At 35.0% G+C, this 27,560-nt stretch overlaps 2 protein-coding genes across 2 annotated transcripts in view; both read right to left on the bottom strand.

The window, feature by feature from the left end:
- Positions 1 to 27,560, bottom strand: part of LOC110256340 — a 58,044-nt gene that overhangs the window by 15,367 nt on the left and 15,117 nt on the right. The gene's annotated exons all lie outside the window — the stretch shown is intronic.
- PIK3CA (phosphatidylinositol-4,5-bisphosphate 3-kinase catalytic subunit alpha) overlaps positions 1 to 27,560 on the bottom strand; it is an 88,217-nt gene that overhangs the window by 60,138 nt on the left and 519 nt on the right. The gene's annotated exons all lie outside the window — the stretch shown is intronic.

Raw genomic sequence — 27,560 nt, 5'->3', positions numbered from 1 at the left:
CCCCTAGACTGGGAACTCCATATGCCTCGGGTGTGGCCCTAAAAAAGCAAAAAATAAAATAAAAATAATAATAATAAAAAAAGATGAAAGTATGTGTCCTATTATTATAGTGTAATCAACAAAATCAAAATAACTAGCTTATTAGTTTTTCTTTTTAAATCTACCATTACATCTCCAGGAATCAGCTAATTAAAACCTGTGCTTGGTTCCTTTGTTACAATTGGCCTTACAATACTAGTGTTCTTACCCATCATTAGTCTACTCGCAGTAGATCATTAGCACTAAGATCCAAATAATGGTATTGTTTTTATGACAGCACTTTAGTTTCCACAAAAGCAAAATTCTGAAAAGAGCATGTAGTCATTATCTCCAGGGCAAAAAAAAAATGTTTCTTTGGTCAGAATATGAAACTTATTACTGAAAGCAGTAATTTAGCCTAGAAATCCATTTTCTGAATCAAAGGAACAGAATGTTTCTTTTCTCTATTAGAACACTCTAAAACTAGCAGAACTGTCCATCTGTCTTCTTTTACTATTCTCCATATCTGCTGTGTGGTGACAGGAATACAATCTTTACTCTAGCTATTTCCAGTATCGTTCTTCTGTTCGTATGTCCTGGCAGGATGTCATTTTCTCAGGACCAAATAGAGACACATATACACATGTGTTCACTCACACATCCTCTACCTCTCTCTGTTTCAGCATCCACTACAAAGTCACTATAACATATAGAAAGAACACTCTAGAAGTGGCTATTTCTACAATGGTAAATGTCAACGATTCTCAGGTTCATATGTTACGTCTCATATTAAAATACCTTCAAGGAATTCCTTTGTGGTGTAACGGGTTAAGGATCTGAATTGTCATTGCAGCAGCTCGGGTCACTGCTGTGGCACGGGTTCAACCCCTGCCCCAGGAACTTCCATATACCACAGGCATGGCCAAAAAAAATTTTTTTTTAATCTTCAAAAATAAAGGTTAAAATTACAAAGGTAAGAAACTCTAAGTATTATAAATGATTTAAAGTTTTCTCTCCAAATTTTCCAATAAAAAAATCAAAATAATCTTCCTGCGATATTCTTCTAGCCTCCTTTATATGCTTCTTTTGCTGGTACCTTTTACTCTGTGTATTACTCAAATGTGAGCATTTTTCATGACAACACTACTCTCTCAATCTCCAAGGCCACCCACTAAACTGCCCTCAAATTCACCACTTTCTTTTTTTTTTTTTGGCCATCTTTTCGGTCACTATTGGACCCTAAAAAGTTCTCACATGGAACAATGATTTGTTTCTAATTCAACAAATGTTCATTAAGCAACAGCTTTCTATGAGGTGCTGACAAAGGGATGGGTGATGAAAAAGAGAGGGAAAAAATCATTCATACATGCTTATAAATGAAGGCCAGAGGGACAGAGTTCTATCTGACCTTTATTACTCTACAATCTACAAGGCAGAATGTATAATTATAAGAGTAAGAGTGTGTGTATGTTTAAGGGAGAGCCACTTAATGAATGAAATGGATTTCTGACAGGTATAGAGGGCAGAGCAGATTAAGTAGGCAGTACAAACTAAGGCCTTAAATTTAATTTCTCCTCTCCTCAATTCATTATCAACAGTGTCACTAGAACTGGCTACCTAAAACACGCATCTAATCACACCATTACTCAATTAAAATAACATGGTCAATCTCTAGTATCTACAGAATACAGCTCAAAGTTTCACCAACCAGTACAACGTGCTCTCTTTCCCCTCCACACTCTAAACTCTAATTCCACTGGATCAATCTCTTCAGTTTTCTTTGCATTTTGAACTGAGTCCATGATCTTTCTTCCACCTCTATTCCCATTCATTGCCATTTCAATCATCCTTTAAATTCAACTCAAATGCTTTCTTTATAGTTCCTCACAGTCTCATTAATAAACTTGGCTTTCAATTACAGATGAACTTTAGAATCATTTCATTAAGTTCAAAAACAAAGCTCAAAGCAAAAGTTGGTCTTATTTTGATTAATAACACTTGATTTATACTAACTTAGAATCAAAGTTTTTACAAGATACTCTTCCTATTTAAGTACACATTTCCACTAATCTATTTTTCAATATTCCTCAATAGTTATTTTTCATTGACTTGTAATTAACAATGAACTGCATATACCTTAAGTGTTAAGTCTGATGATTTTAACAACTTTTTAAATCTGTGTAACCACCACACAAGACAAGAACATTTCTCTTACCCCAGAACATCCTCTCGTGCTTTTTTCCAATTAATTTCTCTCTGTCCCCAATCACATTTTGATTTCTATAATTATAGATTAGTTTTTCTGGTTCTTAACTTCTTATAAATTAAATCACATACTATATATACTCTTGTATTTGGCTTCTTTCACTTACTGTATTGTCTGGAAGATTTATTCATGTCGTTAGTGCATCACTAATTAGTTCTTTTAAATCACCAAGTAGTATTCCAAAATAGACTACCTACTTATTTATCCATTCTCCAGTTGTTGAATATATGAGATTTTTCCAGTTTTGGCTAAGGGCATTCGTACATCAGTTTTTACTGTTTTTGTTTTAGTGGACATTTACTTTTTTTCTGATATATACTTTTGCTTCTCTTCATAAATACTTAGGAGTGAAATGCTGGGTTGCATGGTGTGTAGACTGACTGTTAATCCTTAAAAAGGCTGCTTGCAAAACTGACCCTTGGTTAGCACCTGGGAATTTGGATCTTGGAAACTGAGAGGATTCCTACCCCCTAACAGATAAGAATGGCTCACTCTGCCTAAACTGTTCAGGAAAACAATATGGTTTATGGCAATACCTGTTTTCCTTCTGAAACTGGGTATGTGCTGGGCAGAGGGATCAGTCTCTATCTATACTCTTAACAAGCTTTCCTGGCTGGCTACATTTCACATATATTGTCACAACTCCTTGCTGGGAGAATTAAATATACCTTGTATGATTCTGCTGGGAGAGGACCCTTGGAAATTTGCACCTTATCTTCCCAGGATTTCTCCCCATGAACCTTTTCCTTTTGTTCACTAAGCTTTGTATCCTTTGTTATAATAAATCAGAGCAATGAGTATGATTACATGCTGAGTCCTTTGAAACCTCCTAGCAAACCATCGAACCTGGTCTTGGTGAACTCCTGACCAATAAGGTAAATGCTATGTTTTAACTTTATAAGAAACAACCTACCAATTCTCCAAAGTGGTTGACCATTTTTGCATTCCCACCAGCAACAGATGATGTTCCAGCTGCTCTACATCCTCATAACTATTTAGTCCTATCAGGTTTTTTTTTGGGGGGGGATGCTTTTTAGGGCTGCACCCACAGCATATGGAGGTTCCCAGGCTAGTGGTCAATTTGGAGCTACAGCTGCCAGCCTATGCCACAGCCATAGCAATATCAGATCCGAGCAGCATCAGCAACCTACACCACAGCTCATGACAATGCTGGATCCTTAACCCACTGAGCAAGGCAGGGATCGAACCCACAACCTCATGGTTCCTAATCAGATTCATTTTCACTGTGCCATGATGGGAACTCCTAGAGCTATCAGTTTTCAATTTTAGTTATTCCACTGGTTATGCAGTAGTATCTCTACAAATTAAAACACCTATGGTATTAATTTACATTTATTAATGCCTAATGATAGTGAACATCTTTTCATGTGTTAAGCAACTGTATATTTTCTGTGAAATATCTGTGTCTTTGAACCATTTTTATATAAGGTGGTTGATTTTCTAAAATACTGATTTCAGGTTTTTTATATATTCCGGAAATAAGTTGTTGTTGTTACTGTTTTTTGTCAATTTTAAGTACCAGGAATAATTTTTTTTTCCATTCTGTGGCATGTCCAGTCATCTTCCTATTGTCTTTGGATGAGCAAAAAATGTTAACTTTGATAGTCCTATTTATCCAATTTTCTTTTATGATTAGTGCTTTTTGTATCCTGTCCAAGAAATATTTGCTTTCTCAGTAGAGTTTTAAAAGATTTCTTTATGTAAGTTCTGTTATGGCTTATTAGGTTTATTTCTAGATAAATGATCTTTTTGTTAATTTTGTGAATGGGTTCTTCTTTTCCTTTATGTAATTGGTTTTTATTCACATAAAGGAAAACTATGGTTTATTTATATATTAACACTACCTTACCCAGAAGTTGTACAGAAAAAGTTAGATAAATATGACTAAAAAGTCAAAGATTTTTTTGGCAAAAGTACCATAAACCGAATTGTAATACCACTGGCAAACTGGGACAATACATTTCCAACATATATGACAAAAGGGTAATTTTTTTTTTTTGAATTTACAAATAGCTCAGAGAAGTCAGTAAGATAAATAACATTATAAATGACAGTGTATATAATAAACATTATAAATCTGCAGAAAAATGAATTTCATAAGCTTAAGAAAAAAATTAAAAATGCAAATAAAAACAAGGATACATTCCCATTTTTCACTTATCAGATTGAAAAAAGTTTAAGCTTGATAAAACCCACTACTGTAAAGGTAACACTTTCAGACTGTTGGTAGGAATGTACTTTTTAGAAGACAATCTGACAATGGTTCAAAATTTTGTTTTATTTTATTTTATCTCTTTTTAGGGCCGCACCCATGACATATGGAGGTTCCTAGGCTAGGGGTCCAATCAGAGCTACAGCTGCCATCCTACGCCACAGTCACAGTAACATCAGATCCAAGCTGCATCTGCAACCTACACCACAGCTCATGGTAACACCAGATCCTTAACCCACTGAGCAAGGCCAGGGATTGAACCCACAACCTCTGTGGTTCCTAGTCAGATTCGTTTCCACTGCACCACAACGGGAACTCCAATGACACAGAATTTTAAATTAACATAGTCTTAGACTAGGCAATAACACCACTAGGAATTTATTATATGGACATATTCATAAAAATTCACCAAAAAGTAGGTTAAGGTATATTCATTGCACCAATGTTCATGAAAGCAAAAACTAGAAACAACCAAAATACTCTTTAAAGGGAATGATTACATAAATTATGATAAAGCAGTTTATGAAATACCATACAGCTATTAAAATGAATGATGTAGATCTGTATGTACTGATATGAAATGATCACCAAGGTACACTAAGGAGGTGAGGGAAGAGCTACAGAACAGTGTGTTTATAAAAAGGAGGGGGAGAAAACAGACTTCTGATTTCAAAATATCAGAATTTATAAGCTTTTGTATCCCCAATCACTCATAAATAAGAATAAGGAAACAAACACCTTTGATGAAGCTATAAAACTGTAACCCTAGAGCATAATTTATAAAGATAGGAAAGAAAAGGATGATATGTGAGATGAGGAATATTAAATTTAAATGCCTATAGATAAGAAGCAAGCCGATTCTCACAGAACCCCAGAAAGATTCAGGGCCAGGAAATTCTTGGAACTATTAGAATTCCAGGTCTCCAACTCCATTCACTGTAGTCAATGACTTCCCAATCCTTTGGAAATCAGAAGCAAATTTTCCAGAAAAACTAAACCCAAATGACTTCGGACTTGAATAGACACAGAAATAGCTAAGGTAAACTTGTGACTAATTTCAGAGGCTTATGTGAAAGCTGAATGAGATTAAAAGCCCCTTTCTTTAGTAAAGCTCTAGAACATAAACAACTCCACATAAGAGGTGGTAGATTTTCTCCAGAAAAGGATCTCAAACTGACTAACCTAGAGAAAGATCATGACATTTAGGGATTTCCCACAGCACAGGCCACAGACAAGAGCCCTGCCCTCAAATTCAGAGCTTTTAACCAGCTTTTAACACCTTTTAAATATGGACAACCAAGGATCTTTATGCATTAGAAGAACATTTCCTATATTAAAGACAGAGCCCAAAACAAAATTAGAGTGCTGAGAAACAGAGAGAATGATGGGACAGAGGAAAATGTTAAAGAAACTCATTAAATATTCTAAGAGAAAATTTGCATCATTAACCAGAAAAGGAACCAATAAGAAAAAAACAGAGGATAAAAGCTGAAAAAAAAAATCAATAAGAGTTTAATGTTAAGGCAATTTCCCAGAAGGCAAAAAAGAAAAAGATGAGTAATAGAGGAAAACGTAAAAAAAGAAAAAAAAAAAAAAAAAGAAAGAAAGAAAAGAAAAAGCAATTCAGGAAGTCTAGTATTAATTTGTGGAACTCTAGAAAGAACAATGAAAACAGAAAATATCAAAAAAAAGGAAGGCAAGAAACTTACAAGAACTGAAGAATGTAAGTCTGCTTAAAGCAAGGACCTACTAAGTGCACAGCAGAGTAAATAAAAAGAGACTCACACCAAGATATAACGCCATAAAATTTCAGAACACCAGGCATGATGAGAATATAATAACTTCTAAAGACAAAAACAAAAACCACCCTTTCCATTCCTCCCCCCAAAAGGCAAATAAAAGATCAGGAACCAGAATGGTACTGGACCACCAGTAACAAAACTGGAAGTCATACAGAAAAACTGGAAGCCTGACAATATTAGAGCAGCAATACTTTAAAAATCCTGAGTAAAGATGATTTTCAATCTAGAATGCTACACTCACCCTAAAACATTACATAACTGCAGTAGACTATGACATATACAGGTATGTAAAATCTCAAAAAATTTATCCTCAGTTATCCCTTTCCAGGAAGCACTAGAGGAAATGCTCCAGTAAATGAGGGAGTATATCATGAAGGTATGGGATGCAAGAAATCAAGGCTCCAACACAGGAAGCAGATGTAGGGAATTTCTAGGATGAGAGCAAAAAGAAGCCTTATGACAACTGTGAAATAGACCTAGTGGGCAGTCAAGATTAAGTCAGAAAAATTAAAGGTTCTAGTAAGGTTATCATAGGAAGATAACCAAACCAATTGTCTTTCAGATGAAAGTTACTACAAAAATGGACTGAAGTCTCTATTAAGACAAACTCAGAGGCAACGGTACCTAAGCAAATTTTTAAAATGAGGCAATTATTTAATTAAAAGCTATACAAGAAACGACATAACCACACACTGTTTGCTTTATTATTGAACAATATTTACAAGGTCACAATAAGTGTGGATTTAACTAGGAATAGTTAAACATATCAGGGTGACAAGATAAGGCAAAGGAAGGTACTATGAAAGTTAGTCATATGTTGTAAGAGGATATTAATGGATGGTAAACATTAGTGGACCAAGAGATAGCAGTATACACGATTACTATAAGGCGGTAAATAGAACAAGTAGCCAAAGTAGTGGAAAGTGCTTTTTCTGACGAATAACAAGGGATAAGACAGGTTATGCATCAAGGACAGGAGAAATGAGGGGTAGCAAACTTTTTGTTAACCTAATTTAAAACTACAGGATTGTTATTTTTTACTGCATCTGTAGCATATGGAAGTTCCCAGGTCAGGGGTAAAACTAGAGCTGCAGCTGTGGCCTACCCCAGAGCCATGGCAACACTGGATCCATGCAGGCACCTGTGACCTACACTGCAGCTTACAGCAATGGCAAATCCTTAATCCACTGAGCCAGGCCAGGGATTGAACGGTGCATCCTCACAGAGACAATGCCGGGTCTTTTAACTTGCTGAGCCAAACAGGGACTTCAAGATTGCATTATTTTTATTTCAGCTTTATGTGAAGTATAACTTAAAATTCAGTTCAAAAAGTCTCCATAAAGGTACACATTTGTGAAAATTACCTTTATAATCAAGTTCAAAATACTTCAATTACTCATCCCTAAGTTTTCTCCCTTTAGAGTCAATTTGCACTCCTACCTCAGGACCTGGGTAGCTACTAATTTGGTTTCTGTCACTACAGTTTTGCTTATTCCAGAGAATCATATAAATGGAATCACATAGTATGTAATCTTTTGTTTCTGGCTTCTTTGATGCAGCATGATTTTTTTTAGCATTTATGTTTATGTCTAGGATCCACTTTGAATAAAATTTTTTGGTATAGTCTGAAGACAGCATTAAGAATCTTTTTAATTCCTTCATAATGTATATTCAGTTATTCTAGCATTGTTTTTTGAAAAGATTATTCTTTCCACCTTGAACTACCTTGTCATCTTTGTAAAAAACAAAATCAATTATACTTTGCATGGTTCTATTTCTAGACTCTCAAATTTCTTTCATCTATGTGTCTATCCTTATGCTAACACCATACTGTTTTGACTACTGTAGCTTTATAAGCAAGTCTGAAAATTCAGGTACTGAAAACCTGATATTTTGCACTTACAAAAATTTTTCTGACTACTTTATATCTTTGCACATCCATATAAATTTTCGAACCAGATTTTCAATTTCTATGAAAAAGACTAACACAGTTTTGATTGGAATTACATTGACTCTATAGATCAATTTTATGAGAATTACCATCCTAACAATATTCCATTTTCCAACTTAAGGACAGGGTGTGATGCTCAATTAATCTGGGTCTTATTTAATTTCTATCAACACAAGTTTTCGGTGCACAGGTTTTGCCTATTTTTCTAAGTAATTTTATAATGCTAATGTGGTTGTTTTTTAATTTCACTTTTGGATTGTTCATTGCTAGTATATAGAAATATTATTAACCTTGTTTATTATCTTACATCCTACAGCCTTATTAAATTCATATATTAGTTCTATAATTTTTTTTTTTTGTCTTTTTTTTGTTGTTGTTGTTGTTGTTGCTATTTCTTGGGCCGCTCCCGCGGCATATGGAGGTTCCCAGGCTAGGGGTTGAATCAGAGCTGTAGCCACCAGCCTACGCCAGAGCCACAGCAACGCTGGATCCGAGCCGCGTCTGCAACCTACACCACAGCTCACGGCAACGCCGGATCGTTAACCCACTGAGCAAGGGCAGGGACCGAACCCGCAACCTCTAGTTCTATAATTTTTAATGCAGATTCCCTAGAACTTTCTACACAGGTCATCTGTGAATAAAAGTTTTACTTCTTCCTTTCTATTCTATATGTCCTTTCATATCTTTTTTCTACTGCATCAGCTAGGATCTCCAGTACAATACTAAATAAAAGTGGTGAGAGCAAACATCCTTGTCTTGTTCTTAATCCTAACCAGAAATGCATAAAATCATTCACCATGAGGTATGATTTTAGTTGTGTTTTCATAATATTCTTTATCAAGTTGAGGAAGTTTACTTCAAATCCTAGTTTGTTGAGTTTTTATTGTGTGATTGCGCTGAATTTTATCAAGTACTTTTTTTATATCCAGTGAGATGATCATACAATTTTTTGACTTTATTAGCAATGTGAATTACACTAAATTTTTTTTTTGGTAAGTTAAACCTGGTTTTCATTTCAGAAGAAATCCTACATGGCCATGATGTGTTATCCTCTTCATATACTATTTAGATTTAATAAACTGATATTTTGTTAGGCATTTAGATAGTGATATGCTAGATCTCATATAAAAATATTTTGTCAGGGATTTTTGTGTCTATGTTCATAAAGAATATTTGCTGGTAGTTTTCTTTCATGTCTATGTTCATAAAGAATATTTGCTGCTAGTTTTCTTTTTCTTTTTTTTTTCTTTTTATGGTCACACCTGTGGCACATGGATGTTCCCAGGCCAGGAGATGAATTGGAGCTGCAGCTGCAGGCTTATGCCACAGCCATAGCAACGTGGGATCTGAGCCACATCTGTGACTTATGCTGTAGCTTATGGCAATACCAGATCCTTAACCCACTGAGTCAGGCCAGGGATCAAATCCGCATCCTCGTAGAGATGTCAGGTTCTTAACCTACAAAGCCACAGTGGGAACTCCTTTTTTTTTTTTTTTTTTTCATGTGATGTCTTTGTTTGGCTTTGGCATCTGGGTAATACTAGCCTCATAAAATTAGTTGTGATGTTTTACTTACACCTATATTTTCTGAAAATTTAGGTAGGACTTGTATTTTTTTCTTTCTTCAGTGTTTGACAGAATTACCAGTTATCTCATTAGGGCCTGCACTTGTTGTTGTTGTTGCTCTTGAAAGGTTTTTAATTACTAATTGAATTTCCTTATTCTATAAAGGTCTATTTAGGTTTTATATTTATTCTTGAGTCAGTTTTAGTCATTTGCATTTTTCAGGGAATTTGTCCATTTCACCAAAGTTGTCAAACTGGTTGGTGTACAGTTTTTCATAATATTCTTTTAATATCTTTAAAAGTATCTAAAGTATGTGTAATAATATCTATTCTTTCATTCTTAAATTGTTAGTATACATCTTTTTTTCTTGATTATTCAAGTTAAAGGTTTATCGATTTTACTGAATTTTTTTAAAGAATATTTTTCTTTCATTGATTCTCCCTATTTTCTGTTTACTTGAGTTCTGCTCTCATCTTTATCATTTCCTTTCCTATTTAATTTGAGTTTAACTTAGTATTTCTTTTCTAGCTTCTTAAGGCAGCAACTTAGATAACTGACTTTAGACCTTTCTTCTTTTCTAGTATAAGCATTTAAAGCAGTAAGTTAATTTTTTAGCACTGCTTTAGCTATATACCAAATATTTTGATATATTATAATTTTATTTTCATTCAGCTAAAAATATGTTCTAATTTTCCCTGTGAATTCTTTTTTCACCCATGGGTTACTTAGAAATGCGATCTTCAATTTCAACTTATTTGGAGATTTTCCTTATTTCTTTCTGTATTGACTTTTAATTTTCCTTTAATTTAAATCACACTGCATAACTTCATAATTATTAACAAATTTTCAGCCACTTATATTATGGCTCATCCTGATGAATGTTTCAAATGCTCTCTGAATGAGTTGTTGGGTCTAGTATTCTATAGATATCAATTAGGTCAAATTGGTTGACCTAACCGACCTTATTTAAGTCTTCTATATCCTGTTTTTCTATCTACCTACTCTACCAATTGTTGGGAAAAGAGTACAGAAATCTCCAACTCTAATAAATGTTGAATTGCCTATTTCTACTTTCAATTCTAGCAGTTTTTACTTCATGTGTTTTGTGCCTCTGTTGTTACATGCACATATATTTAGAATTTTATGTTTTCTGCTATATTCATTCTTGTATAATTTTGAAATGTCCTTATTTCTTGTATTGCTCTTTGTTTTAAAATATATTGGCTGTGGAATTCCCTGGTGGCTCAGCAGGTTAAGGATCTGGTGTTGGCAATGCTATGGCTTAGTCACTGCTGTGGCATGGGTTTGATTCCTAGCCCAGGAACTTTCACACGCTATGGACATGGCCAAAGGAAAAAAAAAAATCTTTATTTAAAAAGAAATATACTGGCTGATATTAATACAGTTACTCCAGCATTCTTATACTTGTTTTCTGTCAAGGGGAATTACCCAAACTCCTCACACTGTCATTACTGGAAGATATATTTATTTTGATGATGAAAATTAAAAAATCAAACGGGAATATAATGACAGATTCAGAAGACATTTAAATGAGAAAATGTTGATTATAATTCTATACTAATAAGACTAAGAATCTGGATTAAAAAGTATTATACATAAATATATATTCCTATGTCCCCTCCCATTTTCCCCCTAAAATTAACCACATGTTATTAGTATTGCTACACTTTGGGGAGTATGATATGAGTAGGAGGTTAGGATAGACAGAAACTAATACAGAAAGTAAAATTTTCAAATAATAATTTGTCTTCTCCTTTCTTATTATACCTGTTTTCTTTCACTCATTTAACTGTATTAGTATTGTACACCAACACAAAAAAGGTGAGAAAATATTTGTTACTTACATTATTCAAAACATGAATGGAATTTGAATTTTTCATTATTAAGCCCACGTGAAGCTTCTGGGTTGTGACAGCTATTATTTAATATTTTAAGAGATAGCTTTCTATTACTGTTTTACTAAGGCTGTGTGTTTGTGTGTGAGAGAGAGAAAAAGAGAGAGGTGGAGGGGGAAAAGGAAAAAAATATGTGTTTAAACATGCTATAGATTTCCTAACACTAAAATGACCCTTGTATTTCCAGAATAAATGCCATTTGATTATGGGGTGTGCATATGTGTGTGTGTGTGTGTGTATGTTTTAACAAACTATTTAATCTGTTAGTTAATACATTATTTAGATAAATAATACTTGAAATAAGACTGGTCTGTAGCTTTTTTTCTGTGTGTGTGTGTCTAAAACAGTTTAACAAATTTTACAATACCTTTTAATATACTGCATATTTAAAAGAAGAGTAATAAGAAGAGATTAGCCTTAGTAGACATTAAAGTCTCAGTTATAAAAACAGTATACATAGTATTGTCCATGCAGATCCAGGGAACAGAACTGAGTTCAATAATGAATCCAGGTCATTGCCGCAATTTTGTATAGGAAAGAACCTAGAGAGGGGTAGGTTCTTTCCTATACAAACTCCCCATCCATAAATTTAACAGCTTGGTAATTGATTTTAATGGATCTCACTTGTGCAAAACTGGATAAACATGCTTGGTTTTATGACATTCTCACCAGTTCACAACAATGTTATGCTTTAGATGTCTAGGAGCCATTGATTTATTTATTCATGTGTATAATTAGGCAGGAAACAAATGAATTATTTACCCATTTTTCTCAAGAATTTCTCCTTGTAAATTTCTATGTGTACTTTAGCCAAAGTGGAAGGAACCCAGGGTTCTCTTTATCTGGATGGCATTTGGGTACAGCAGGAATAATCATTGACTTTGGCTCAAAATACATGTTCCTCACTGGCCCTTCTTTGGCCTTCTTTGGAATAGTTCATCTATATATAAAATGCATTCCTTCACTCTCTTTTTTTGTTTTATTTTTAATTAAAATATAGTTGATTAAAAAAAAAGAACCTAGAATCTCTGAGAAGTAGGATGGATTATTTAATAAATGATCCTGGTGGAAGTGACTAGTGAGTTGGAAGGAAAAAAAAAACAAAACAAAATTATTACTCCCTTACTTTAAGATATAAAAAAGAAATCATAAAAACACAAAAAACGTAGAGGAATTGAAGAAATGGAAAAACATACCACATTCTTGGTTAATTAGACTCAAATTCATGAAAATGTCAATTCTCCCTTAAAAAATATGTACATTTAACATGATACCAATAAAATATCAAAATGGTTTGTACACATAGGAATAATCATGCGGGAGTTCCTACTGTGACACAGCAGAAACAAATCCGACTATTAACCATGAGGTTGCAGGTTCAATCCCCGACCTCACTCAGTGGGTTAAGGATCCAGCACTGCTGTGAGCTGTGGTGTAGGTCACAGGCACAGCTTGGATCCCACACTGCTGGGGCTGTGGCGTAGGCTGGCAGCTAGAGCTCCTAATTAGACCCCTAGCCTGGGAACCTCCGTATGCCACGGGTGCAGCCCTAAAAGGCAAATCATCATCACCACCACCACCATCATCATCACCATCATCATCATCATCATCATGATGCAGGCTTTAATATAAAAAACAGGAAGAAACCCAGAAAAAAAACTGGAGAGGGAGAAAATCAAGAGAAGAGAAAGGTCTAGCCCCACCAGACATTAAAACATACAATAAGATCATCTTGACAGATGCAGAAAAAGCATTTGACAAAACCCAAAATCCATTCACGATAAAAACTCTTACCAAAGTGGGTACAGAGGGAACATATCTCAACATAATAAAAACCATTTATGATAAATACACAGCCAATATAATACTCAATGGAGAAAAGCTGGAAAGCCTTCCTACTAAAATCTGGAACAAGACAAAGATGCCCACCCTCACCACTTTTATTCAACATAGTATTGGAAGTCCTAGCCACAGCAATCAGACAAACAAAAGAAATAAGAGGTGTCCAAACTAGAAGAGAAGAGGTAAAATTTCCACTCTATGCAGATGACATGATGCTATCTATATACAGAAAACCCTAAGGACGCCACACAAAAATGGCTTGAATGATCAACGAATTCAACAAAGTAGCAGTATACAAGATTAACATTCAGAAACTGGTTGTATTTCTGAACACTAACAATGAAATATTAGAAAATGAATATTTAAAAATTACCTTTTAAAATCACACCCCCAAAATTAAATACCTAGGAATAAACCTGACCAAGGAGGTGAAAGACTTAAATGCCGAGAACTATAAACCATTAACCAAGGAAATTAAAGAGAATTCAGAGAAATGGAAAGATGTTGCATGCTCCTGGATTGGAAGAGTTAATATTGCTAAAACAGCCATACTACTCAAAGTAGTCCAAAGATTTAATGAGATCCCCATCAAATTACCCATGACATTTTCTCGCATACTTTAGAACAAATAATCCAAAAATGTATATGGAACCATAAAATACCCAGAATTGCCAAAGCAATCCTGACGAAAAAATAACAAGCAGGGAGTTCCCACCATGGCTCAGTGGAAATGAACCTGACTAGCATCCATGAAGATGCAGGATGCAGGTTCAATCCCTGGCCTTGCTCAGTGGGTTAAGGATCCACCGTTGCTATGAGTTATGGTATAGGTCACAGATGTGGCCTGGATCTGGTGTTGCTGTGGTTGTGGTGTAGGCCAGAAGCTACAGTTCCAATTCATACCCTAGTCTGGGAACTTCCATATGCTGTGGGTGCAGCCCTAAAAATAAAATAAAATAGCAAGCAGGAGGTGTAACTTTCCCAGACTTCAGGCAATATATACAAAGCTACAGTAATCAAGACAGTATGGTACTGTTACAAAAACAAATGTATATATCAATGAAACAAAATAAAGAGCTCAGAAATAAATCCAGACACCATCTGTCAACTGATCTTTGACAAAGGATGCAAGAATATAAAATGGAAAAAAGACAGTCTCTTCAGCAAGTGGTATAGGAAAAACTGGACAACTGCATGTAAATCAATGAAACTAGAATACACCCTCATACCATGCACAAAAATAAACTCAAAATGGCTTAAAGACTTAAACTTTAAGGCATGATACCATAAAATTCCTAGAAGAGATTCTCATAGGCAAAAATTCTCAGACATAATAAACCTTACAAATGTTTTATTTTTTAAAGACTTTTATTTTTTCCATGATAGCTGGTTTAGAATAGTTCTGTCAATTTTCTACTGTACTCAAGGTGACCCAATCACACATACATATATACATTCTTTTTTTCTCATTATCATGCTCCATCATAAGTGACTAGATATAGTTCCCAGTACTATACAAAAGGATCTGATTGTTAATCCATTCCAAAGGCAACAGTTTGTACCTATTAATCCCAAATTCCTGGTCCATCCCAGTCCCTTCCCCTCTTGGGTCAGTCTCCCAAGGCAAGAGTATTAAAAACAAAAATAAACAAAGCTTTTGAATAACAAAGGAAACCATTTTTTTTTAAATGAGAAGACAACCTACGGAATGGGAGAAAATAGTTGCCAACGATGCAAATGACAATGGCTTAATCTCCAAAATATACAAACTCATACAACTCAATAGCAACAAAACAACCCAATCGAAAAATGGGCAGAAGACCTAATTAGACATTTCTCCAAAGACATACAGATGGCCAGCAGGCACATGAAAAAATGCTTAACACCACTAATTATTAGAGAAATGCAGATCAAAACTATAATGAGGTACCACCTCACCAGTCAGAATGGCTATCATCAATAAGTCTGGAGAGGGTGTAGAGAATGCTGGAGAGGGTGTAAAGAAAAGTGAACCCTCCTGCATTGCTGGTGGGAATGTAAACTGGTACAACTACTATGGAAAACAGTATGGAGGTTCCTCAGAAAACTCAATATAGAACTACCATATGATTCAGCAGTCCTATTCCTAGGCACATATCTGTACAAAACTGCAATTTGAAAAGATAAATGCACCTGTATGTTCACAGCAGCACTATTCACAACAGGAAACACATGAAGCAACCTAAATGCCCACTGACAGAAGAATGTATTAAGAAGATATGGTACATGTATACAATGGAATACTATTCAGCCATAAAAAAGAAAATAATGACATTTGCAGCAACATGGATGCAACTAGAGATTACTATACTAAGTGAAGTAAGTCAGAAAGTGAATGACAAATACCATATGATATTACTTTTATGTGGAATCTGAAATATAGCACAAATGAACCTATCTACAAAACAGAAACAGACTCACAAACAAAAGAGAACAGACTTGTTGTTGCCAAGAAGGAACAGGGAGGGAGTGGGGTTGGTGGATGCACTAGAATTGGATAAGCAATGAGGTCCTGCTGTACAGCACAGGAACTATACCCAGTTTCCTGAGATAGACCATGATAGAAAATAATATAACTAAAGGAAAGTGCATATATATATGACTGGGTCACTTTGCTATACAAAAGAAATTGGCACAACACTATAAATCAACTATACTTTAATAAAAAAAGATTTAGCTAAAAATACAATAAAACTACAATAATTACAATGGTAAGATACAGCTAATGCAGAGTCAGACTAATAGCAAAGAACTGAAAATTTTAAAATAGGAAAATAATGTATTATATGATAAAGGTGTCATTTCAAAGTAATAGGGCAAAGATCATTTGGAACAAGTATCTGGAAATTTGAAAAAAGTAAGAGTGGATTCCCGATTTACATTAAAATAAATTCTACTTAGAATAACAAACATAATGTAAAAATAAAACCATAAAAGCGCTAAAGAAAACATAAGATAATCCTTTTTAATATGTGTGTGAAGTTTTTTCTAAGTAAAATAGAGATGTCATAAAAAAGAAAAGATTGATAAATGCAACTATATAAGAAACAAAAATTCTTATATATAGGAGAAAAACACCATTGATAAAGACAGAAGAAAAACTAGTAAAACCTACCTGCTACTCATTTAACTGACAAATGGAATGACAAAGGGAGAAATCTCTACTGTATAAATAAAAACTCAATATAAAATGGACAAAAGATATGAACCAAGAGTTCAAAGAAAAAGTAATACAAATAGTTAATAAACTTGTGAAAATTATTCATCTTTATTCATAATAAAAATGTGAAATAAATGATAAAACATTTTACCTATTGGAATTTCAAAATTACAAAAACAACTAATGGAGCATTGAGTTCAAAGACATACATTGAAAACAAGTGGGGAAAAGATATAAGAGGTCCAATAACCAAATAGTTCTTATTCCAGATTAAGAGAAAAATGGAAAAAATTAAAGAAATAAAATAAAAACATTTGTTTTTTAAATTCAAGTCTAGTTGATTTATAATATGTTAGTTTCTGGTGTACAGTAAAGTGATTCAGTTATACAAACACATACATATATTTTTTTTCATACTCTTCCATTATGGTTTATTACAGAATATTGAACATAGTTACCTATGCTACACAATAGGACCTTGTTGTTTATTCATTCTATATATAGTATTTTGCATCAGCTAATCCCAAACTCCCAATCCCATCCCACTTCCTCTCTCTCCCCCCATCCCCTTGGTAAACACAAGTCTGTTCTCTATGTCTGTGAGTCTGTTTCTGTTTCATAGATAAGTTCATTTGTTTCATATTTTAGATTCCACATATAAGTGATATCATATGATATTTGTCTTTATCTTTCTGACTTACTTTGCTTAGTATGGTATTATCTGGGTCTATCCCATAGCTGCAAATGGCATTATATCATTCTCTTTTATGGCTAATATTCCATTGTAGATACATACCATGTCATCTTTATCCATTCATCTGCAAATGGACATTTAGGTTGTTTCTATGTCTTGGCTATTGTAAACAGTGCTGCTATGAACATTGGGGTATGTGTATCTTTTTGAATTATAGTTTTGTTTGAATATATGTCTAGGAGTAGGATTGCTGGACAATAAGGCAACTCTTAGTTTTTTGAGGAATCTCCATGCTGTTCTCCATAGTGGCTGCACCAATTTACATTCCCAACAGTGTAGGAGGGTTCCATTTTCTCCACATCCTCTCCAGCATTTGTATTTATAAACTTTTTAATGATAGCCATTTGGGGTAGGAGGGGGCATACCTGTGGCATATAGAAGTTCCCAGGTTAGGGGTCGAATTGGAGCTGCAGCTGCTGGCCTATACCACAGCCACTGCAATGCCAGATCCAAGGCCATTTGTGACTTTCACCACAGATTGTGACAACACTGGTTGTTAACCCACTGAGCAAGGCCAGGGATAGAATCCGCATCCTCATGGATACTAGGTGGTTCTTAACCCACTGAGCCACAACAGGAACTCTATGATGGCCGTTCTGACATGTGTGAGGCAGTGCCTCACTGTGGTTTTGATTTGCACTACTCTAATAATCACTAATGTTGATTAGTGATCATCAACATTAATAAGAAAAACATGTCTGAGCTGGAGAAACTTACATGTTCAGATTAAAAGGGACCACTGAGCAGAGTAACTGTAAAAACAAAGCAAAACAAAAAACCCTACACTAGACAATAAAAGATAAAGATAAGAGCCTAAAGACTTTCTGAGGGGGCAAGATAGCTAATGTGCAAATGAACAATTAGCTCACTGGCAACACTTCTTATCAATAATAATAGTGAAAAATCAGGCAACAATGAAAAATATGCTGGAAAGGAGTTCCTGTTGTGGCTCAGTAGGTTAAGAACCCGACTAGTTTCCATGTTACATCAGGGGCCTCGCCCTGTGGATTAAGGATCTGGCATTGGTGCAAGTTGTGGAGTAGGCTGCAGATTTGGGTTGGATCTCTGCGTTGGTGTGACTGTGGTGCTGGCTGGCAGCTGCAGCTCCAATTCGACCTCTAGCCTGGGAACTTCCATATGCCACAGGTGTGGCCCTAAAAAGAAAAAAAAAAAAAAAAGTTGTAAATTATTTTGACCAGGAATTTTATCATATATAAAGAAAACATACAGGTACTTCCATGGGTTTTACCTCCTATAAACCAATTCTAAGCCACATAAGTTATTACTTAAGCCAACCAAAGATGGAGGTCAAGAAAGAGAAAGATATCATATAAAGATTACAGAAATGACTCAGTGGCCAAATCACATAAATAAATAAATCTTACTTACTACAAGGAAAAGCAATTCTAGAAAAAGTTTCTCATCAATTATAGAAAGTAGTAAGCCCAGATTAGAATGAAATCTGTATATTCAGAAAAAAAGAACACAAAAGCTTCTAAGTCACAGAAAAAGGAATTGAGGAGTCACAGAGTATTAAAAGCATGTTGAAAAATGTATATAGTTGTTTTCACAATAGAAAAAAGAGGCAATGTGAAACTCTAGGGGTAAAAAAACAAAAATATAAAAGAAAATCATACTCAAAATATGAAACAAATAGCACAATTTTGAGCAACCTGTACAGTGTATAAAAAGACGAACCATGTGATCTGAATGCTAAGAATATTCTCTGTGTGGTTCATGATGTTGAATATATATTGAAATCTAATCCTAGCACTCAAATGGGTTACAGAGTGAAACATTTTTACATAATACTAATGTAAATACTATTACCTTCAGCTATTAAAAATTTACTTATAGTCAAAACATAAGAGGCTTTAAGTATGGTCACAGAATAGAATGTAAAAGTTACCATTACTTGACAATGTACTAAATAACTGTATATATAACCCCTTGGGGAATGGTGGTGAAGACTTGAAAGGAAAAACAGAATACTATTACAACATAGTAGGGAATTGGGAATATTATTGAAAGTTGATGTGATAGAAATTGGACATTTGAAGAGTTCCTATCGTGGCTCAGTAGAAATGAATCTGACTAGCATCCATGAGGATTCAGATTAAATCCCTGGCCTCGCTCAGTGGGTAAAGGATCCAGCATTGCCTGTGAGCTACGGTGTAGGTTACAGACAGGGCTCGGATCCCATGTTGCCGTGGCTGTGGCGCAGGCCAGTGGCTACAGCTCCGATTCGACACCTAGCCTGGGAACACCCATATCTGCAGGTACGGCCCTAAAAAGACACACAAAAAAAAGTAAAGAAAAAAAGAAATTGGATATTTGAGTATATTAAAAGCAGAAAGATAACAAAAGCTAAACAAAGGGAGAATGGAAGGATAGTGAGATGCTGATTAAATATGGTAACGAAGTTAACAAAACAGCAGAAAATTTTAAAAATGAAATTAAAATGCTCAAGTTTACTGTAATAATCTTCAAGTCCAGTGACTATTAAGAGAGGTAATTCTTCAATTTCCCAAATACTATTACTTGCTAATGTACTACATTTCAGCTTAATATTGTAGAGAGTATAGATATTTACTTTCTATAAAAATCTTTTGAGACGCTGATTGAGGAACTCTATTTGGAAATCTTTATGAGATATAACAGTTTTTCAAGTGTGTAGTGTATTTCAAACTGTGATACCCTAATTTCCATTTTTTTTTTTTTTAACTTCAGTTCCAGAAATATTGGCAGAAAAAGTAAAAAGCTGACAGCTGGGTGTAAGGATATTACAAGATGACTCTAATTATCTAAAATGTTTCTTTTAAAAGAACAGTTGCTACTAAATTTTCACTGCTAACATTTGGTTTAAGCCATAGCTAGATGTAGTCTATGGCATACTGGATCTGAACTTTGCAGCTGGTCGTTGATTTCCATCAACACATCAAGACTAAAGTCTTATAGCAAGGCTAAACACAACTAAACTTTGGAAACAACTTTAAAAAATGCAATGCAAACCATTTGAATACTTATATATGCATTATATATGTATATATGCACAGCTTCTGTCTTAATTATTGCAGAATAAAATGCTAACTACACATAAACGAGTACTTGTGGACACCCCATTAGATACTGTAACATGGTTTCTGTAAAGGATACAAACAAGCGTCACAAAGCAGAGCATAAAGGCTTGGAAGTAAAACTGAGAGACAACAGCTTAATATCCAGTAAACAGTTCTTGCCTTAGAGGGATAGATATTATTTCGTAAACTGTGAATATGATGAAAAAGTTTATTAAAACACCTTCTCCCCCAAACATGCTAATAGATCAACTAATATATTGGCAGGAAAAAAATGCTTAAAAGGCTGTACATGTGTGTAATTTTACTTATAGGTCTGTCTCTCTTTACTGTAAAGACTAAAACCAGAAAAGTAGCGAGGTGTCTTGGGGGCAAATCTCAAGTCTATAGTACTTACAAGCTAGGTAATTGCAAGCAAATTCTTAACTTTTTAAGGCTTCATTTTCCTCACTGAAAAGTGGGACTAAGTACTCCTTCCCTGCCTTCTTCACTGAACAAGACATTCATATGACAATTATTAGGCAATTACGTGCCAGGCTTACACTAGAGGTACAAGATAAATAAAATGACATCCCTGACCTCAAGATGCTTACAGTCTATTGAGGAAGACAAATATGTAAATAAGTAAGCATAACCTAGCATGTGTGTGTTGTAACAAGTAGAGGCTATGAAAGTATAAAGGAAGGAGAGATCTATTCTGTCTAGAAAAGTGAACCCAGGAATACTTCACACAGAATATACAGAAGCAGAGGAGAGTGTTCTAGGTCAACAAGTTATTAGGTAGGAGCAGTCACGGCAAAAGAGGATCTGAGCAGCAAGAACAGCATGAGCACAAGTACAGAGCCAAGAAAGGCCTAAGTGAGCTTGAGGTGGTTACAAGTGAATAGATTGCAAGGTGTTCAGTGAGGGACAGTGTAGAAAATGTACACAGAAAAGTGGGCTGGTGACAAATTGTTAGAATTTATAGTAATGAATCAGACTGCACTTTATTTTGAGGTCAGTGTTTCTCAAAAATCTTGTCTTGGGGTCACATTCACAAGGCTCAAGAGCAGGAAAGTTTATTAAAATGCATGTTCCCAGGCCCACAGTTCCACCCAATCAGAATTTCTAGGGTATGGGTAATCCATATATTAACGAGATCCCCCTGGGTGATTTTGACACACTTAAAAGCTTTCCTTTCTTTCTTTCTTTTTTTGGTCCTTTTAGGGCTGCACCTGTGGCATATGGAAGTTCCCAGGCTAAGAGTCAAATCATAGCCATAGCCGCAGCCACATCAAATCCAGCGGCATCTGCAACCTATGCTGCAGCTTGCAACAATGACGGATCCTTAACTCAATGAGTGAAGCCAGTGATCAAACTCACATCCTATAAGGATACTGGCTAGGTTCTTAACTTTCTGAGCCACAGTGGGAACTCCCACACCTAAAGCTTGAGAAGTAGCAATGTAGGTCACAATATTTACTAAGCTTTAAGCAGATCAATTTTGTATTTTAGAGTGATATTGTGGCAGTGTCAATCTCAACCCTGCTTTCTTCCACAGAAACTAATTATTACAGTACATACACGAAATCTGCTGACTACTTAAATGTCTGATAATTCTGGTGGCAGTGTGGAAAATAAAAAAGAGTAGAAAAAGTGGAGAGACTGATACTTCACTAAATACTTCAGTGACACAGGAAAGGATTAAATTAAAGCAGTGACTATGCAGATAGATGATGAAATCAAGAGGCATTTCCAAGAAAAAAATCCAGGATTTGGATTTGACAGGGCAGAGATGATAGAGTCAAAGGTTTAATTTATTTTTTTATTTTTAAATTCTATTGGGAGTATAGCAGACTTACAATGATGTCTTGGTTTCAGCTGTACAGCAAAGTTAATCAGCTTTACATATATATACACACATATACATATATACATCTCCATTCCTTTTTCCCATATGTTATTACAGATATTGAGTAGATTTCCTTGTGCTATAGAGTAGGTCCTTGTTAGTTATCTATTTTACATATAGAAGTGTGTATACGTTAATTCTATGCTCCTAATTTATCCCCCCCCACCTCCAGTTTTCCCTTTGGTAACCATAAATTTGATTTTGAAATCCATGAGTTTGTTTCTGTTTTATAAATAACTTCTTTTGTACTGTTTTTATTGGATTCTACATATAAGTGATATAATATGATATTTGTCTTTGTCTGTCTGACTTACTTATGACAATCTCTAGGTCCATCAATGTTGCTGCAGATGATACAGAGTCCAAGGTTAAGAGAAATTTCTAACTTAAGCAAGTAGTGATGTTATTAACAGAAAAGGATCACATACAACTGAAATGTAAAAACATTTGCAAAACTGGTAGTTTAAGTGTAAGGTATTATTAACCAGCTTCCTTTCTAGAACACTTCCCACACTCTCCTTAACTTAGATGTGGAATTGTAATCATATTTCTTTCAAAGTAAAAGTAAGTCATGCTTTTTATAGAAATTCATTCACAAAAATACTGGCTGAGGTGTCTACTGAGATCCTGAGACTGTGGTCTGTACCTACTCAAAATACAGTTGTGCATGGACAAATGAGGAACAGAAAATAGTGAAAAAAAAAAGTGCAGACAACCATTACTACCATTTTTTGGTGTAGTCTTCTTACACAATTTTTTACTATGCATATTTTTTAGTTTGCTTCATTTGTTTATATAGTTGTGCTTCTAGAGCACAGTAATTTTATATTTTGCTTTTTACTTCAAAACATTTCAAGTTGTGAATTCTTTATAAACAGTAGTCTTCTCAATCCAAAATCTATGGAACACAGCTAAAACAGTTCTAAGAGGGGAGTTGATATCAATAGAAGCTTACCTCAGGAAACAAGAAAAATCTCAAATAAAGAACCTAACTTTACACCTAAAGCAACTAGAGAAAGAAGAACAAACAAAACCCAAAGTGAGTAGAAGGAAAGAAATCAATAGATCAAAGAAGAAATAAATGAGATAGAGACTAATAAAACAATGGAAAAGGTCAATGAAACTAAAAGATAGTTCTTTGGAAAGATAAACAAAATTGATACCTTTAGCCAAACTCATCAAGATTAAAAGGGAGAGGGCCCAAATAATAAAATTAGAAATGAAAGAGAAGTTACAACCAACAACACAGAAATACAAAGGAATCTAGGAGACTACTACAAGCAACTCTATGTCAATAAAATGGACAACCTAGAAGAAATGGACAAATTCTTAGAAAGGTACAATCTCCCAAGACTGAATCAGAAAGAAATAGAAAAATGAACAGACCAATCACAAGTACTTAATTAAATCTATGATTTAAAAACTCCCAACAAACAAAAGACCAGAACCAGAGATGCTTTTACAGGTGAATTCTATCAAATATTCAGAAAATAGTTAATACTTATCTTTCTGAAACTATTCCAAAAATTTGCAGAGGAAGGAACACTTCCAAACTCATTATGAGGTCATTATCATCGTGATACAAAACCAGACAAATATACCACAAAGAAAATAAAATTACAGGTCCATATCATTTATGAACAGAGATGCAAAAGTCCTCAACAAAATACTTGCAAATTGAATCCAACAATACATGAAAAGAATTATACACCATGATCAAGTGGGATTTATCTAGGGATGCAAGGATTTTTCAATATCTGGAAATCAATCAACATAATACACCACATGAATAAAAATTAAAGAATTAAAAACCATATGATCATCTCAATAGGTGCAGAAAAAGCTTTTTGTTTGTTTTTTTAGGGCTGCACCAGCAGCATATGGAAGTTCCCAGGATATGGGTTGAACTGGAGCTACAGCTGCCAACCACAGCCACAGCCACGCAGGATCCAAGCCATGTCTGCAACCTACACACAGCTCAAGGAAAAGCCAGATTCCTTATCCACCAAGCGAGGCCAGGGATAGAACCACATCCTCATGGATACTAGTTGGATTCTTTTTTGCTTCGCCACAATGGGAACTCCCAGAAAAAAAGCTTTTGATAAAATTCAACATCCATTTATTAGAACTCTCCAGAAAGTGGGCATAAGTGGGATTCTATCTCAAAATAATAAAGGCCATATATGACAAACCCACAGCTAACATTTTCAGCAGTGAAGAGCAAAAGCATTTCCTCTAAAATCATAAAGACAAGGATGTCCAGACTCGCCACTTTAATTCAACATAATTTTAGAGGCCTAGCCATGGCGATCAGAAAAGAAAAAGAAATAAAAGGAATCCAAATTGGAAAAGAAGTAAAAGTGCTGATGTTTGCAGATGACATGATACTATACATAGAAAATATTAATGATGCTACCAGAAAACTACTAGAGCTCATCAATGATGTTAGTAAAGCTGCAAAATACAAAAGTAATACACAGAAATCTGTTGCATTTCTATACACTAACAAAAGATCAGAAAGAGAAATTAAGTAAATAATCCTATTTATCATCACATCAACAAGAATAAAACACCTAGGAATAAACCTACTGAAGGAGGCAAAAGACACGTACTCTGAAAACTGTAAGACACTGATGAAAGAAACTGAAGATGACACAGACAGAATGATATACCATGTTCTTGGACTGGAAGAATCAATAGTGTCAAAATGACTCTACTAACCAAAGCAATCTACAGGTTCAAGGCAATCTTTATCAAATTACCAATGGTATGTTTCACAGAACTAGAACAAAAAATTTGTAAACTGGTATGGAAACACAAAAGACCCTGAATAGCCAAAGCAAAATTGAGAAAATAAAATGGAGCTGGAAGAATCAGGCTCCCTGACTTTATTAGACTATATTACAAAGCTAGAGTTATCAAAACAGTATGGTACTGGCACAAAAGCAGACATATAGATCAATGAAACAGAAAAAAGACAGCCCAAAATAAACTCACACACTCATGGTCAATTAACAAAGGAGGCAAGAATACATAGTGGAAAAAAGACAGTCTCTTCAATAAGTGTTGCTGGGAAAACTGGACAGCTACTTGTAAAAGAATGAAATAGAATATTCTCTAACATTCTCTAATACCACACACAAAAATAAACTCAAAATGGATGAAAGACCTAAATGTAAGACCAAATATTATAAAACTCCTAGAGGAAAACATAGGCAGAACACATATTGACATAAATCACAGCAATATCTTTTTGGATCCCCCTCCTAGAGTCATTTTTAAAATAAAAATAAACTAATGAGACCTAATTAAGCTTAAAAGCTTTTGCACAGCAAAGGAAACCATATACAAAATGAAAAGACAACCTACTGAATAAGAGAAAATATCTGCAAACAATGTGACAAGGAATTAATTTCTGAAATATATAAACAGCTTGTACAGTTCAACAGTAAACAAACAACCCAATCAAAAAATGGGCAGAAGAGCTAAACTGACATTTATCTAAAGAAGACATATAGATGGCCAATAGGCGCATGAAAAAATGCTAAACACTGCTAATTATTAGAGGATTTTTAAAACTTTTAAATTTTTGGGGGAGTTCCCGTTGTGGCTCAGTGGTTAATGAATCTGATTAGGAACCATGAGGTTGCGGGTTTGATCCCTGCCCTTGCTCAGTGGGTTAAGGATCCGGCATTGCCGTGAGCTGTGGTGTAGGTTGCAGACGTGGCTTCGATCCCGCATTGTTGTGGCTCTGGTGTAGGCTGGCGGCTGCAACTCCAATTCAGCCCCTAGCCTGGGAACCTCCATATGCCGTGGGAGCAGCCCAAGAAATGGCAAAAAGACAAAACAAAACAAAAATTTAATTTTTTTTTTGCTTTTTAGGGCCACACCTGTGGCATATGGAGGTTCCCAGGCTAGGGGTTGAATCGGAGCTGCAGCCACCAGCCTATGCCAGAGCCACAACAATGCAGGATCCGAGCTGCGCCTGCAACCTACACCATAGCTCACGGCAACGCCAGATCCTTAACCCACTGAGCAAGACCAGGGATCAAACCTGCAACCTCATGGGTTCCCAGTCAGATTCACTTCTGCTGCACCACAACAGAACTCTTATTAGAGAGATTAAATCAAAACTACAATGAGGTATCACCTCACTATGGTCAGAATGACAATCATTAAAAAGTCTATATTTTGCTTTACACCTAAAACTACCACAGCATTATAAATCAACTGCACCCCAATGAAATTTAATTTTAAAAGTCTACAAATAATAAATACTGGAGAGGGTGTGGAGAAAAAGGAACTCTCTAACACTGTTGGTAGAAACATAAAACGGTTACAGCCACTATAGAGAATAGTATGGAGATTCCTTAAAAAACTAAAAATAGTTACTATATGATCCTGTAATCCCACTCCAGGGTGTATATCTGGAAAAAAAAATATGATTGAAAAAGATACATGCACCCCAATACTCAAGCAGCACTATTTATAATAGCCAAGACATGTAAGTAACCTAGATGTCCATTGACAAATGAATGGATAAAGACATCTACAATGGAGTATTACTCAGCCATAAAAAAGAATGATATAGGAATTCCCACTGCAGCTCAGTGGGGACAAACCTGACTAGTATCCAAGAGGATGTAGTTTCAATCCCTGGCCTTGCTCAATGGATTAAGGATCCGCTGTTGCAGTGAGCTATGGTACAGGTTGCACACATGGCTTGGATCCTGTGTTGCTATGGCTTTGGTGATGGCAGCAGCTGCAGCTCCAATTCAATCCTAGCCTGGGAAGTTCCATATGCCACACCTGCAGCCCTCAAAAGAAAAAAAAATGATATAATGCTATTTGCAGCAACATGGTTGGTCTTAGCGATTATCATGGAAAGTGAAATAAGTCAGAAAGACAAATATGATATCACTTCTATGTGGAATGTGAGAAAAAAAAAGATACAAATGACTTATTTACAAAATAGATATAGACCCACAGACAGAAAACAAATCTATGCTTACCAGAGGGGGAAGGTGGGGAGATAAATTAGTAAT

Source organism: Sus scrofa, chromosome 13 (genome assembly GCF_000003025.6).
Source record: "Sus scrofa isolate TJ Tabasco breed Duroc chromosome 13, Sscrofa11.1, whole genome shotgun sequence".
Lineage (NCBI taxonomy): Eukaryota > Metazoa > Chordata > Mammalia > Artiodactyla > Suidae > Sus > Sus scrofa.
The sequence above is the reverse complement of the archived record's forward strand: the minus strand, read 5'-3'. Positions and strand labels throughout refer to the sequence as shown.